This window comes from Armigeres subalbatus, chromosome 2 (assembly GCF_024139115.2).
Source record: "Armigeres subalbatus isolate Guangzhou_Male chromosome 2, GZ_Asu_2, whole genome shotgun sequence".
Lineage (NCBI taxonomy): Eukaryota > Metazoa > Arthropoda > Insecta > Diptera > Culicidae > Armigeres > Armigeres subalbatus.
Window position 1 is genome coordinate 316,080,138 of NC_085140.1, and position 15,980 is coordinate 316,096,117.

The 15,980-nt window shown below is 38.1% G+C and overlaps 1 protein-coding gene across 3 annotated transcripts in view; it reads left to right on the forward strand.

Annotated features, from left to right (window-relative positions):
• Positions 1–15,980, forward strand: part of LOC134212637 (netrin receptor unc-5-like) — a 909,680-nt gene that overhangs the window by 143,477 nt on the left and 750,223 nt on the right. The gene's annotated exons all lie outside the window — the stretch shown is intronic.

Sequence of the window (15,980 nt, forward strand, 5' to 3'; positions counted from 1 at the left end):
TAAGGAAATTGATGAATTTTCCAAGGAAATTCGGATGAATTTCCAAGGAAATTCGGGATGAATCCAAGGAAATTGGATGATGAATTTCCAAGGAAACCGGATTTCCCAAGAATTCTGACGAATCTCCCATGAAATTGATGAATTTCCAAATTCGGATGAATTTCCCATGAAATTCGATGAATTTCGGGAATTCGGATGAATTTGAAGGAATTCGGATGAATTTCCCAAGGAAATTCGGATGAATTTCCAAGGAATTCGGATGAATTTCCCAAGGAATTCGGATGAATTTCCCAAGGAATTCGGATGAATTTCGGATGAATTTCCCGGATGAATTTCCAAGGAATTCGGATGAATTTCCCAAGGAAATTGGATGAATTTCCATGAAATTTGAATTTCCAAGGAATTGGATGAATTTCCCAAGGAAATTCGGATGAATTTCCCAAGGAATTCGGATGAATTTCCATGAAATTCGGATGAATTTCCCAAGGAAATTCGGATGAATTTCCCAAGGAAATTCGATGAATTTCCCAAGGAATTGGATGAATTTCCAAGGAATTCGGATGAATTTCCCAAGGAATTCGGATGAATTTCCCAAGGAAATTGATGAATTTCCAAGGAAATTCGGATGAATTTCAAGGAAATTGATAATTTCCCAAGGAAATTGGATGAATTTCCCAAGGAAATTTCGGATGAATTCGGATGAAGGAAATTAGGATGAATTTCCCGATGGGATGAATTTCGGATGAATTTCCCAAGGAATTAGGATGAATTTCCAATGAAATCCGGATGAATTCCCAAGAAATTCGGATGCTTCCCAAGGAAATTCGGATAAATTTCCCAAGGAAATTCGGATGAATTTCCCAAGGAAAAACGGATGAATTTCCCAAGGAAATTCGGATAAATTTCCCAAGGAAATTAGGATGAATTTCCCAAGGAAATTCGGATGAATTTCCCAAGGAAATTAGGATGAATTTCCCAAGGAAATTCGGATGAGTTTCCCAAGGAAATTCGGATGAGTTTCCCAAGGAAATTCGGATGAATTTCCCAAGAAAATTCGGATGAATTTCCCAAGAAAATTCGGATGAATTTCCCAAAGAAATTCGGATGGATTTCCCGAAAAAAATGGGGATGAATTTCCCAATGAAATTCTGATGAATTTCCCCAGGAAATTCGGATGAATTTCCCCAGGAAATTCGGATGAATTTCCCCAGGAAATTCGGATGAATTTTTCAAGGAAATTCGGATGAATTTTCCAAGGAAATTCGGATGAATTTCCCAAGGAAAAACGGATGGTTTTCCCAAAGGGAATTCGGATGAATTTTCCAAGGAAATTGGGATGAATTTCTAAAGAAAATTCGGATGAATTTCCAAAGAAAATTCGGATGAATTTTCCAGGGAAACTCGATGAGTTTATCAAGAAAATTCGATTGATTTTCACCAGTAAATTCGGACGAATTTCCCAACGAATTTCGGCTGAATTTCCCAAGGAAATTCGGATAAATTTCCCAAGGAAATTCGGATGAGTTTCCCAAGGAAAATCCGGATGAATTTCCCAAGAAAATTCGGATGAATTTCCCGGAAAAAATGGGGATGAATTTCCCAATGAAATTCGGATGAATTTCCCAAGGAAATTCGGCTGAATTTCCCCAGGAAATTCGGATGAATTTCCCAAGGAAATTCGGATGAATTTTCCAAGGAAATTCGGATGAATTTCCCACGGAAAAACGGATGAATTTCCCAAGGAAAAACGTATGAATTTCCCAAGGAAAAACGGATGGATTTCCCAAGGGAATTCGGATGAATTTTCCAAGGAAATTGGGATGAATTTCTAAAGAAAATTCGGATGAATTTCCAAAAAAAAATCGGATGAATTTTCCAGGGAAACTCGATGAGTTTATCAAGAAAATTCGATTGACTTTCACCAGTAAATTCGGATGAATTTCCCAACGAAATTCGGATGAATTTCCCAACGAAATTCGGATGAATTTCCCAAGGAAATTCGGATGAATTTACCAAGGAAATTCGGATGAATTTCCCAAGGAAATTCGGATGAATTTCCCAAGGAAATTCGGATGAATTTCCCAAGGAAATTCGGATAAATTTCCCAAGAAAATTCGGATGAGTTTCCCAAGAAAATTCGGATGAATTTCTCAAGGAAAAACGGATGAATTTCCCAAGGAAATTCGGATGAATTTCCCAAGGAAATTCGGATGAATTTCCCAAGGAAATTCGGATGAATTTCCCAAGGAAATTCGGATGAATTTCCCAAGGAAATTCGGATGAATTTCCCAAGGAAATTCGGATGAGTTTCCCATGGAAATTCGGATGAATTTCCCAAGAAAATTCGGATGAATTTCTCAAAGAAATTCGGATGGATTTCCTGAAAAAAAATGGGGATGAATTTCCCAATGAAATTCGGATGAATTTCCCCAGGAAATTCGGATGAATTTCCCCAGGAAATTCGGATGAATTTCTCAAGGAAATTGTGATGAATTTCCCAAAGAAATTCGGATGAATATCTCAAAGAAACTCGGATGAATTTCCCAAAGAAATTTCGATGAATTTCCCAAAGAAATTCGGATGAATTTCCCAAGGAAATTCGCATTAATTTCCCAAGGAAATTCGGATGAATTTCTCAAGGAAATTCGAATGAATTTCCCAAGGAAATTCGGATGATTATCCTATGGAAATTCGGATGATTTTCAGAAGGAAATTTGGATGAATTTCCCAAGGAAATTCGGAAAAATTTTCCAAAAAAATTTCGGATGAATTTCCCAAGGAAATTCAAATGAATTTCCCTAGGAAATTCGAATGAGTTTCCCTAGGAAATTCGAATGAATTTCCCTAGGAAATTCGAATGAAACTTTTAAGAAAATTCGGAAGATTTTCTCACGGAAGATCGGTTGAATTTCCCAAGGAAGATCGGATGAATTTCCCAAGGAAATTCGGATGAATCTTTAAGAAAAATCGGATGAATCTTTTAGGAAAATTCAGAAGATATTCTCAAGGAAGATCGGCTGAATTTCCCACAGAAGATCGGACGAATTTCCAGAAAATTCGGATGAATTTCCCAAGGATTTTCGGATGAATGTGACAAGGAAATTTGGATGAATTCCCAAAAGAAATTCGGATGAATATCCCATGGAAATTCGGATGAAGTTCAGAAGGAAATTAGGATGAGTTTCCCAAGGAAATTCGGATGAATTTCCCAAGGAAATTCGGATGAATTTCCCAAGGAAATTCGGATGAATTACCCAAGGAAATTCGGATGAATTTCCCAAGGAAATTCGGATGAATTTCGCAAGGAAATCCGGATGAATTACCCAAGGAAATTCGGATGAATTTCCCATGGAAATTCGGATGAATTTCGCAAGGAAATCCGGATGAATTACCCAAGGAAATTCGGATGAATTTCGCAAGGAAATCCGGATGAATTACCCAAGGAAATTCGGATGAATTTCCCATGGAAATTCGGATGAATTTCGCAAGGAAATCCGGATGAATTACCCAAGGAAATTCGGATGAATTTCCCATGGAAATTCGGATGAATTTCGCAAGGAAATCCGGATGAATTTCCCAAGGAAAGTTTGATGAATTTTCCAAGGAAAGTCGGATGAATTTCCCAAGGAAATTTGGATGAAATTCCCAAGGAAATTCGGATGAATTTCCCAAGAAATTCGGATGAATTTCCCAAGGAAATTCGGATGAATTTCCCAAGAAAATTCGGATGAATTTCCCAAGGAAATTCGGATGAATTTCCCAAGGAAATACGGATGAATTTCCCAAGAAATTCGGATGAATTTCCCAAGGAAATTCGGATGAATTTCCCAAGAAAATTCGGATGAATTTCCCAAGGAAATTGGGATGAATTTCCCAAGGAAATTGGGATGAATTTCCCAAGGAAATTCGGATGGATTTCCCAAGGAAATTCGGATGAATTTCCCAAGAAAATTTGGAAGAATTTCCCAAGGAAATTCGGATGAATTTTTCAAGGAAATTCGGATGAATTTCCGAAGGAAATTCGGATGAATTTCCCAAGGAAATTCGGATGAATTTCCCAAGGAAATTCGGATGAATTTCCCAAGGAAAAACGGATGAATTTTTCAAGGAAATTCGGATGAATTTCCCAAGGAAATTCGGATGAATTTCCCAAAGAAATTCGGATGTATTTCCCGAAAAAAATGAGGATGAATTTCCCAATGAAATTCGGATGAATTTCCCCAGGAAATTCGGATGAATTTCCCAAGGAACGTGGGATGAATTTCCCAAGGAAATTCGGATGAATTTGTCAAGAAAATTCGGATGAATTTGTCAAGAAAATTCGGATGAATTTGTCAAGGAAATTCGGATGAATTTGTCAAGGAAATTCGGATGAATTTCTAAAGGAAATTTGGATGAATTTCTAAAGGAAATTCGGATGAATTTCCAAAGAAAATTCGGCTGAATTTCAATAGAAAATTCGGATCAATTTCCCAAAGAAAATTCGGATGATGATCGGATGAATTTCTCAAAGAAATTCGGATGAATTTCCCAAAGAAATTTCGATGAATTTCCCAAAGAAATTCGGATGATCTTCCCAAGGAAATTCGGATGAATATCCCATGGAAATTCGGATTAATTTCCCAAGGAAATTCGGCTGAATTTCCCAAGGAAATTCGGATGAATTTCTCAAAGAAATTCGGATGAATTTCGCAAGGCAATTCAGATGAATTTCCCAAGGAAACTCGGATGAATATCCCAAGGAAACTCGGATGAATTTCCCAAGGAAATTCGGATGAATTTCCCAAGGAAATTCGGATGAACTTTCCAAGGAAATTCGGATGAATTTCCCAAGGAAATTCGGATGAATTTTCCAAGGAAATTCGGATAAATTTCCCAAGGAAATTCGGATGAATTTCCCAAGGAAATTCGGATGAATTTCCCAAGCAAATTCGGATGAATTTCCCAAGCAAATTCGGATGAATTTCCAAAGGAAATTCGGATGAATTTCCCAAGGAAATTCGGATGAATTTCCCAAGGAAATTCGGATGAATTTCCCAAGGAAATTCGGATGAATTTTCCAAGGAAATTCGGATGAATTTCCCAAGGAAATTCGGATGAATTTCCCAAGGAAATTCGGATGAATTTCCCAAGGAAATTCGGATGAATTTTCCAAGAAAATTCGGATGAATTTCCCAAGGAAATTCGGATGAATGTGACAAGGAAATTTGGATGAATTCCCAAAAGAAATTCGGATGAATATCCCATGGAAATTCGGATGAATTTCAGAAGGAAATTAGGATGAGTTTCGCAAGGAAATTCGGATGAATTTCCCATGGAAATTCGGATGAATTTCAGAAGGAAATTAGGATGAGTTTCCCAAGGAAATTCGGATGAATTTCCCATGGAAATTCGGATGAATTTCGCAAGGAAATCCGGATGAATTACCCAAGGAAATTCGGATGAATTTCCCAAGGAAATTCGGATGAATTTCCCAAGGAAATTCGGATGAATTTCCCAAGGAAATTCGGATGAATTTTCTAAGGAAATTCGGATGAATTTCCCAAGGAAATTCGGATGAATTTCCCAAGGAAATTCGGATGAATTTCCCAAGGAAATTCGGATGAATTTCCCAAGGAAATTCGGATGAATTTCCCAAGGAAATTGGGATGAATTTCCCAAGGAAATTGGGATGAATTTCCCAAGGAAATTGGGATGAATTTCCCAAGGAAATTCGGATGGATTTCCCAAGGAAATTCGGATGAATTTTCCGAGGAAATTGGGATGAATTTCTAAAGGAAATTCGGATGAATTTCCAAAGAAATTTCGGATGAATTTCCAAAGAAAATTCGGATGAATTTCCCAAGGAAACTCGATGAATTTATCAAGAAAATTCGAATGAATTTCCTAAGGGAATTCGGATGAATTTTCCAAGAAATTGGGATGAATTTCTAAAGGAAATTCGGATGAATTTCAAAGAAAATTCGGATGAATTTCCCAAGGAAATTCGGATGAATTTTTCAAGGAAATTCGGATGAATATTTTAAGGAAATTCGGATGAGTTTCCCAAGGAAATTCGGATGAATTTCCCAAGGAAATTCGGATGAATTTTCCAAGGAAATTCGGATGAATTTTCCAAGGAAATTCGGATGAATTTCCCAAGGAAATTCGGATGAATTTCCCAAGCAAATTCGGATGAATTTCCAAAGGAAATTCGGATGAATTTCCCAAGGAAATTCGGATGAATTTCCCAAGGAAATTCGGATGAATTTCCCAAGGAAATTCGGATGAATTTCCCAAGGAAATTAGGATGAATTTCCCAAGGAAATTCGGATTAATTTCCCAAGGAAATTCAAATTCATCCGAATTTCCTTGGAAAATTCATCCGAATTTCCTTGGGAAAATCATACGAATTTGCTTGGGAAATTCATCCGAATTTCCTTGGGAAATTCATCCGAATTTCCTTGAGAAATTCATCCGAATTTCCTTGAGAAATTCATCCGAATTTCCTTGAGAAATTCATCCGAATTTCCTTGGAAAATTCATCCGAATTTCCTTGGAAAATTCATCCGAATTTCCTTGGAAAATTCATCCGAATTTCCTTGGAAAATTCATCCGAATTTCCTTGGAAAATTCATCCGAATTTCCTTGGGAAATTCATCCGAATTTCCTTGGAAAATTCATCCGAATTTCCTTGGGAAATTCATCCGAATTTCCTTGGGAAATTCATCCGAATTTCATTGGGAAATTCATCCGAATTTCTTTGGAAATTCATACGAATTTGCTTGGGAAATTCATCCGAATTCGCTTGGGAAATTCATCCGAATTTCCTTGGGAAATTCATCCGAATTTCCTTGGGAAATTCATCCGAATTTCCTTGGGAAATTCATCCGAATTTCCTGGGAAAATTCATCCGAATTTCCTTGGGAAATTCATCCGAATTTCCTTGGAAAATTCATCCGAATTTCCTTGGGAAATTCATCCGAGTTTCCTTGGGATATTCATCCGAGTTTCCTTGGGAAATTCATCTAAATTGCCTTGGGAAATTCATCCGAATTTCTTTGAGAAATTCATCCGAATTTCCTTGGGAAATTCAGCTTAATTTCCTTGGGAAATTAATCCGAATTTCCATGGGATATTCAACCGAATTTCCTTGGGAAGATCATCCGAATTTATTTGGGAAACTCATCGAAATTTCTTTGGGAAATTCATCCGAATTTCTTTGAGAAATTCATCCGATCATCATCCGAATTTTCTTTGGGAAATTCATCCGAATTTTCTATTGAAATTCAGCCGAATTTTCTTTGGAAATTCATCCGAATTTCCTTTAGAAATTCATCCGAATTTCCTTTAGAAATTCATCCGAATTTCCTTGACAAATTCATCCGAATTTCCTTGACAAATTCATCCGAATTTTCTTGACAAATTCATCCGAATTTCCTTGGGAAATTCATCCCACTTTCCTTGGGAAATTCATCCGAATTTCCTGTTGAAATTCATCCGAATTTCATTGGGAAATTCATCCTCATTTTTTTCGGGAAATACATCCGAATTTCTTTGGGAAATTCATCCGAATTTCCTTGGGAAATTCATCCGAATTTCCTTGAAAAATTCATCCGTTTTTCCTTGGGAAATTCATCCGAATTTCCTTGGGAAATTCATCCGAATTTCCTTGAAAATGTCATCCGAATTTCCTTGGGAAATTCTTCCAAATTTTCTTGGGAAATTCATCCGAATTTCCTTGGGAAATTCATCCGAAATTCGTTGGGAAATTCATCCGAATTTACTCGTGCAATTCATTCGAATTTTCTTGATAAATTCATCGAGTTTCCTTGGGAAATTCATCCGAATTTTCTTTGGAAATTCATCCGAATTTCCTTTAGAAATTCATCCCAATTTCCTTGGAAAATTCATCCGAATTTCCTTGGGAAATCCATCCGAATTTCCTTGGGAAATTCATCCTAATTTCCTCGGGAAATTCATCCGAATTTCTTGGGAAATTCATCCGTATTTCCTTGGGAAATTCATCCGAATTTCCTTGGGAAATTCATCCGAATTTCCTTGGGTAATTCATCCGAATTTCCTTGGGAAATTCATCCGAATTTCCTTGGGAAATTCATCCGAATTTCCTTGGGAAATTCATCCGAATTTCCTTGGAAAATTCATCCGGATTTCCTTGGGAAATTCATCCGAATTTCCTTGGGAAATTCATCCGAATTTCCTTGGGAAATTCATCCGAGTTTCCTTGGGTAATTCATCCGGATTTCCTTGCGAAATTCATCCGAATTTCCATGGGAAATTCATCCGAATATCCTTGGGAAACTCATCTTAATTTCCTTCTGAAATTCATCCGAATTTCCACGGGATATTTATCCGAATTTCTTTTGGGAATTCATCCAAATTTCCTTGTCACATTCATCCGAAAATCCTTGGGAAATTCATCCGAATTTTCTGGAAATTCGTCCGATCTTCTGTGGGAAATTCATCCGATCTTCCGTGAGAAAATCTTCTGAATTTTCCTAAAAGATTTCTCCGATTTTTCTTAAAGATTCATCCGAATTTCCTTGGGAAATTCATCCGATCTTCCTTGGGAAATTTAACCGATCTTCCGTGAGAAAATCTTCCGAATTTTCTTGAAAGTTTCATTCGAATTTCCTAGGGAAATTCATTCGAATTTCCTAGGGAAACTCATTCGAATTTCCTAGGGAAATTCATTTGAATTTCCTTGGGAAATTCATTTGAATTTACTTGGGAAATTAATCCGAAATTTTTTGGGAAAATTCATCCGAATTTCCTTGGGAAATTCATCCGAATTTCCTTTTGAAAATCATCCGAATTTCCATAGGATAATCATCCGAATTTCCTTGGGAAATTCATTCGAATTTCCTTGAGAAATTCATCCGAATTTCCTTGGGAAATTCATGCGAATTTCCTTGGGAAATTCATCCGAATTTCTTTGGGAAATTCATCGAAATTTCTTTGGGAAATTCATCCGAATTTCTTTGAGATATTCATCCGAATTTCTTTGGGAAATTCATCACAATTTCCTTGAGAAATTCATCCGAATTTCCTGGGGAAATTCATCCGAATTTCCTGGGGAAATTCATCCGAATTTCATTGGGAAATTCATCCCCATTTTTTTTCGGGAAATCCATCCGAATTTCTTTGGGAAACTCATCCGAATTTTCTTGGGAAATTCATCCGAATTTCCTTGGGAAATTCATCCAAATTTCCTTGGGAAATTCATCCGAATTTCCTCGGGAAATTCATCCGTTTTTCCTTAGGAAATTCATCCGAATTTCCTTTGGAAATTCATCCGAATTTCCTTGGGAAATTCATCCGAATTTCCTTGGGAAATTCATCCGAATTTCCTTGGGAAATTCATCCGAATTTCCTTGGGAAATTCATCCGAATTTCCTTGGGAAATTCATCTGAATTTCCTTGGGAAATTTATCTGAATTTCCTTGGGAAATTCATCTGAATTTCCTTGGGAAATTCATCCGAATTTCCTTGGGAAATTCATCCGAATTTCCTTGGGAAATTCATCCGAATTTCCTTGGGAAATTCATCCGAATTTCCTTGGGAAATTCATCCGAATTTCCTTGGGAAATTCATCCGAATTTCCTTGGGAAATTCATCCGAATTTCCTTGGGAAATTCATCCGAATTTCCTTGGGAAATTCATACGAATTTCCTTGGGAAATTCATCCGAATTTCCTTGGGAAATTCATCCAAATTTTCTGAGGAAATTCATCCGAGTTTTCTTGGGAAATTCATCCGAGTTTTCTTGGGAAATTTATCCGAGTTTCTTGGGAAAAACATTTGATTTTTCTTGGGAAATTTATTCGAAATTTGTTGGGAAATTCATCCGAATTTACTGGTGAAAGTCAATCGAATTTTCTTGATAAACTCATCGAGTTTCCCTGGAAAATTCATCCGAATTTTTTTTGGAAATTCATCCGAATTTTCTTTAGAAATTCATCCGAATTTTCTTTAGAAATTCATCCCAATTTCCTTGGAAAACTCATCCGAATTCCCTTGGGAAATCCATCCGTTTTTCCTTGGGAAATTCATACGTTTTTCCTTGGGAAATTCATCCGTTTTTCCTTGGGAAATTCATCCGAATTTCCTTGGAAAATTCATCCGAACTTCCTTGGGAAATTCATCCGAATCTCATTGGGAAATTCATCCGAATTTCATTGGGAAATTCATCCCCATTTTTTTCGGTAAATTCATCCGAATTTTCTTGGGAAATTCATCCGAATTTCCTTGGGAAACTCATCCGAATTTTCTTGGGAAATTCATCCGAATTTCCTTGGGAAATTCATCCGAATTTCCTTGGGAAATTCATCCGAATTTCCTTGGGAAATTCATCCGAAATTCCTTGGGAAATTCATCCGAATTTACTGGTGAAAATCAATCGAATTTTCTTGATAAACTCATCGAGTTTCCCTGGAAAATTCATCCGAATTTTCTTTGGAAATTCATCCGAATTTTCTTTAGAAATTCATCCCAATTTCCTTGGAAAATTCATCCGAATTCCCTTGGGAAATCCATCCGTTTTTCCTTGGGAAATTCATCCGAATTTCCTTGGAAAATTCATCCGAATTTCCTTGAGAAATTCATCCGAATTTCCTGGGGAAATTCATCCGAATTTCCTGGGGAAATTCATCCGAATTTCCTGGGGAAATTCATCCGAATTTCATTGGGAAATTCATCCCAATTTTTTTCGGGACATCCATCCGAATTTCTTTGGGAAATTCATCCGAATTTTCTTGGAAAATTCATCCGAATTTCCTTGGGAAACTCATCCGAATTTCCTTGGGAAATTCATCCTAATTTCCTTGGGAAATTCATCCGAATTTCCTTGGGAAATTCATCCTAATTTCCTTGGGAAATTCATCCGTTTTTCCTTGGGAAATTCATCCGAATTTCCTTGGGAAATTTATCCGAATTTCCTTGGGAAATTTATCCGAATTTCCTTGGGAAATTTATCCGAATTTCCTTGGAAAATTCATCCGAATTTCCTTGGGAAATTCATCCGAATTTCCTTGGGAAATTCATCCGAATTTCCTTGGGAAATTCATCCGAATTTCCTTGGGAAATTCATCCGAATTTCCTTGGGAAATTCATCCGAATTTTCTTGGGAATGGTTAATGGTTTAATCTCACATCAGATAAAAGCAGAAAGCCTTCTGTCAGGCTTGAACTTTTATGCACCTACGCGTACCTTGAGAAATCGTGACTTATTTCAACTAAATCTGCAACGCACATCCTATGCTAAAAATGGACCGCTCAACTCTATGATGAACATATATAATAAATATTGTGAGGTCATCGACATATCAATGTCTAACACGCTAGTGAGGAAAACAATGAATAGTATTGCATAATAGTTGTCTAGTGATTAAAACAGATAGTGTTTAAGTGAAACAATGTGTTTGTAGTCTACAATGCCTGACGAAATAAATAAATAAATAAATCAATATGTTTAAAAATTATAATATGTTCTTCGATAAACTTGTTTTACAAATAATTAACACATCCACCTGTCCGAGGGTGACAACATTTGCATACATTAAAAACCCGTTAATTTATAAACGCACGGCGGAAGCCACCACGATCATTCATTATCCGTAAATTTAAATGGATTTTGTCGGGATTTATTATTTTCCGACTGAACAAGGCTCATCGATATATTTTTTTCTGCTTCCGAGCAACACCGACACGAATCGTGTCACTACCGCAATGCTTTTAATGTATCACAATTCCGTCGCGACGGCAGTCGGCATGTCGAGTGCGGAAAACGTATTCATATTATTGTGCGATTCGAATAAATTATGACAGATCGATCACTTCGAACCTCCGACCCTCGAATGCCGAAGCTAGTTTGTGGGGCAATGAATGCCTAATTGAGTTATTTATTATTGTAGAGGGAGTCAGTAAGGTCCGGGATTAGCTTGACTAATGGATGTTTAGTTCGGGGGGTGGAAGGATCCGTCGATTGTGGCTTTAGGGATCACATGAGAAGGTAATTGAAACGAAATTAAATGAAGTACAGTTACTGCCATCATCCATCCATTCAAAGAGCAACCGATTGAATTGCATTTGCTAAGTGATTCGTTCGCGACAAACTCGTGCGGCATGCATAAGAAAGCATCTTCATCGCATCGAATCAGCTTCAGAGCGTGGCGTGGCTGCAATGCAGTTTAACGACGCGATGGAAGTAGAATTTATCTTGAAATACATTTCTGTAAGCCGTACCAGGTTTTCATGCCCCGAACTAACATTCAATGCACCGGCAGTGTATGTCTCGAGCGATGCTGTGCACCATATCTGGTGGCGGATGCTTTATTTCATTCATCGATTCTCATTCAATTCCTTTACCCCATGTGTTCAACCCTTTTCCGTTTTTCCACCGAACGACTTTGTGCAATTCGCAATGTGTACAGGATTGATGGGTAAAGAGCGGCATCATCATCAACGTCGTCATCACAGTCAGCATCAGTAGTTCAAACACACTTATGTTGCCGCCCGGTATTAAAGTGTGAGCGAGCGAACAAACGAGAACAGATCAATGAATTGAAGGTTCCCTTGAAGAACACGAGCTCGTTCATTGCCTGATGCTTCTGGTGCTCCATCTGAGATAAGACGGATTCTACCTCCGCCGCCAGTCCGCATTGCACCCCGGGATCCCTTAGAAAGTCAATGGAGGAAAATGAGAAGGGCTACATAACTATCGAAACAACGCTGCAGTTCATGGCAAGATGTGAGCATGTTCGACAGTGGGTACAGCTACATACCTTTCTTGTAGGTCCGGTCAAAGCATTGTATATGATAGAAAAGAATCTTTATATAAAAGTTTGATTTTTCGAAAGTGTCTGAAACTCATCACTTTATAAATAACGTTATTTTAGCCTCCTCAGTTCATTGACAATAGTAAAATGAAACAACGAGTACACTTATTTTCATGCACTGCCGGCCACTGTGCAACGCGAGTAACAATCGACAGCAGATGTTGAAGTGTGCCATACCATGACACTCGTGTTCGGAATTGTTCGAGCAAAACCCAATCATGAACCTCCTCGGTCGTCGTCGTCGTCGATGAGCTGGAAAGTGGCAGCTACTGCGCCACATGCTTCTGAAGCTCTCGGAAATCTGTTTGATTTTCAGCTTTTTGTAAAAGATGGGGAGTTTAGTTCCCTTGGCTTTGTTCCTGCACCTGCCCCATACCGTGTCAATGCTGCTCTGCCGATCGGAGACGACTACCTCGACAGCTCTTCAGAACGAGGAACGTATGTTGGAAGCTCCAGACGGCGAAGAATTAATCCTTGAATCGATGGCTTTGTCTTTGTAATTTTTCGATTGGTTGCTTTTCGCTGCCTGAAAAGCGCTTCGTCCACAGACGATCGATACCCGCGGAATGTGTTTTTGATGCAATTTAACGTTTGGTATTGAACTCATTCCCAGTGTGCGTCGTGCGAACCAGTTTGGTTCACGAAATTAATCCTCTTCTTCTGATAAGTATTCTAAAGGTTATTGACTTCGGAAAAAAAGATGAAAGATCGTCGCCGTCGCGAGCTTGAATCGATTAAAATATGTTTTGACAAATAGACAAATAAAATACAATCGATACAGTTCTTGAATTTCTCCTTGTTGCTGAAGTTCTCCTCTCGCATTAAGAATGCTAAGAGTTTTTTATTCCTTGAAGTAATAAAAACAATAGGAGAAATTTTTGTTGTTTAATCGTAAATTTGGTTTTTCATCGTTTACCAACAACACTTTTCATATCACATTTTTCTCCCTTACAATCAAAATTCCACAAAAATTGGTCCAATCAGTCTAACCGTCATTCGAAGATATGGTAGGGAGCAAAAATAAACTTAATGCATGTGATCTGGTATTCTGGATACGAGTAGAAAACGAATTTGAGGAAGCAAAACCCACATTAACTAATGCCTTAAATTATGGGAATTTCATTAAGATCAAAGATAGCGAAAGGCGAGAATTAGCGAACAACTTTTCATACCCGGTCACAGATGGTAGCATTTTTTTTCCTCCTATCTGTTAGTACGTTCGCCTCGCTAATTTGGGATCGCAGCTAATGAACGATTTCCAAAAATGTATAAGAAACAAACGACGTGATCCAAGGATTAGACTAGACCTCGCATACGTACATACCAATGAAGCTGAACGGGCGCAGCACAAGGTGGGAATGAAAAATGTTACTTCGGTCTGTCGAAATTAATTAACCAACTCGACGGAGCTAAAAGTTATTGCGGGGGCGGAGCTGCTGTCGGATCAGGGGGGTTCTGCGTTCTACGCTGGAAGATGAATTATCTCTAGTTTTTTTGTTTTGTGTTCTTAGAGGGACGAGCCTTGCTCAAATTGATTGAACCATTTCGGAACGCTAATGAGTGGGTGCCCAATCAACTCGGATAATTGTAATTCTGAGGTAAATGTTACAGGAGAAAAAGTGGTAAATATTCAAGTGCTGTAATACTTTATACAATAGTATATTCATTTCAACTGCTTTGCCTCATCAGAGTTGCCCATAAGAGGTTTTTATGTGTAATATTTCATTGAGTTTCGTTGATGAAGAATTGGAATGAATTTCACTGAATTAAATACTAACTATCGTTAAGCTAATTTCAACAAGGGCAGCTCACTCATCTTTTGCTCCTGTATGAATACATCTTCATATCATCCAATCATTACCTAACTGAAAGGTAAATGATAATGATTACTTCAGCAAAATGCAAACATCGTTTACCGTAGGAAAACAACTCCATTTAATTATTAACCCAATCACGAAAATCACTGCTTTGCTTCCCAAATTACAAAATTACAAAACAACCCACTTCTCAGAGTGCGAAGCGAGGAACCTCAAACAAAAAACTCAAAAGCGCGGATCAAAGCAAAAACAACTTTCTTAATCGATTCACCTTTTCCTCCATATCATTTGCTCAATTTACCATTAATTTCTGTTTACACTGAAGCTTGCTGATGCAAGTTTGCCTCGCCTTGTCGGATCCATCTGCCGCGGATAGATTACCTCGACTTCTTTCTCGCTCTCTGTCGAACATCGCGTGCGTGGAGCATTTTGCCTTCGTTCGCTGCTTTTTCCCCACAATCAGATAAGAGGCAACCCTCGCCGTGCGGCGGCAATGGGTGGGTAGTTTCTTCCTTCGCCAGAAGGGTTGAGGCTCCCCTTTTCCCTAAGCTGGCAAACACAAGACGCCGCGCCGCCCGGCCGGGACCGCTTGCTTACGATGATGGTAAGGTCGTAGTGAACGTGAGGGGCGCAACATATGTGCACTGCACACCATCCGGCCCAGAAGGTGGATGAATCATACGGATCGACCGACCGACAGACAGACCGACGATAGTGTAGTTGGCAAGGATTTTCATCGGTACGTACTCGGGTCTGACACCACGTTTTTTGCATCACTTCATAGTGGTGCGAAATGGGGTAAAACTTTATTGTCTGACTGTTTCTCACACATTTCACAGATCACGAATATTAAATTGTACATCGCATAACAATCTTACCTTGCAAAAAGGATTGTACCTGGTACACATTATCGCTTGTCACGACCATCGTGCAATATTACAAAGGAGGCATTTTGGACCACTTTATGAGATGACTGATCTTTTTTCCTGAAAAATTTGATTTTGTGATACAATTTGATCAATTCCCCCTGCATCCTGTGAATAGACACAAAAATATTCTGAAGATATATTTGATTTTACGTTAGACCTTCTGTTAGCGCCTGTTACAGCTTAGCAAAGTTTGTAATACAGCGTAAAAGATACCAACATTGACCTTCAACAAACGTGGCACGAATACTCAAATTTTTCGGCCATCTCAAACATGCTTTGAAGTTTGTTACAAACTTCGTTACAAATGGCCTAGCATGTGTGATCAACGGCCCCGTTAGCTCAAACCTAGATCAACCTTCAAATTGCTCTCCATTCAAAGTATTTTCGTCAACTGATGTGA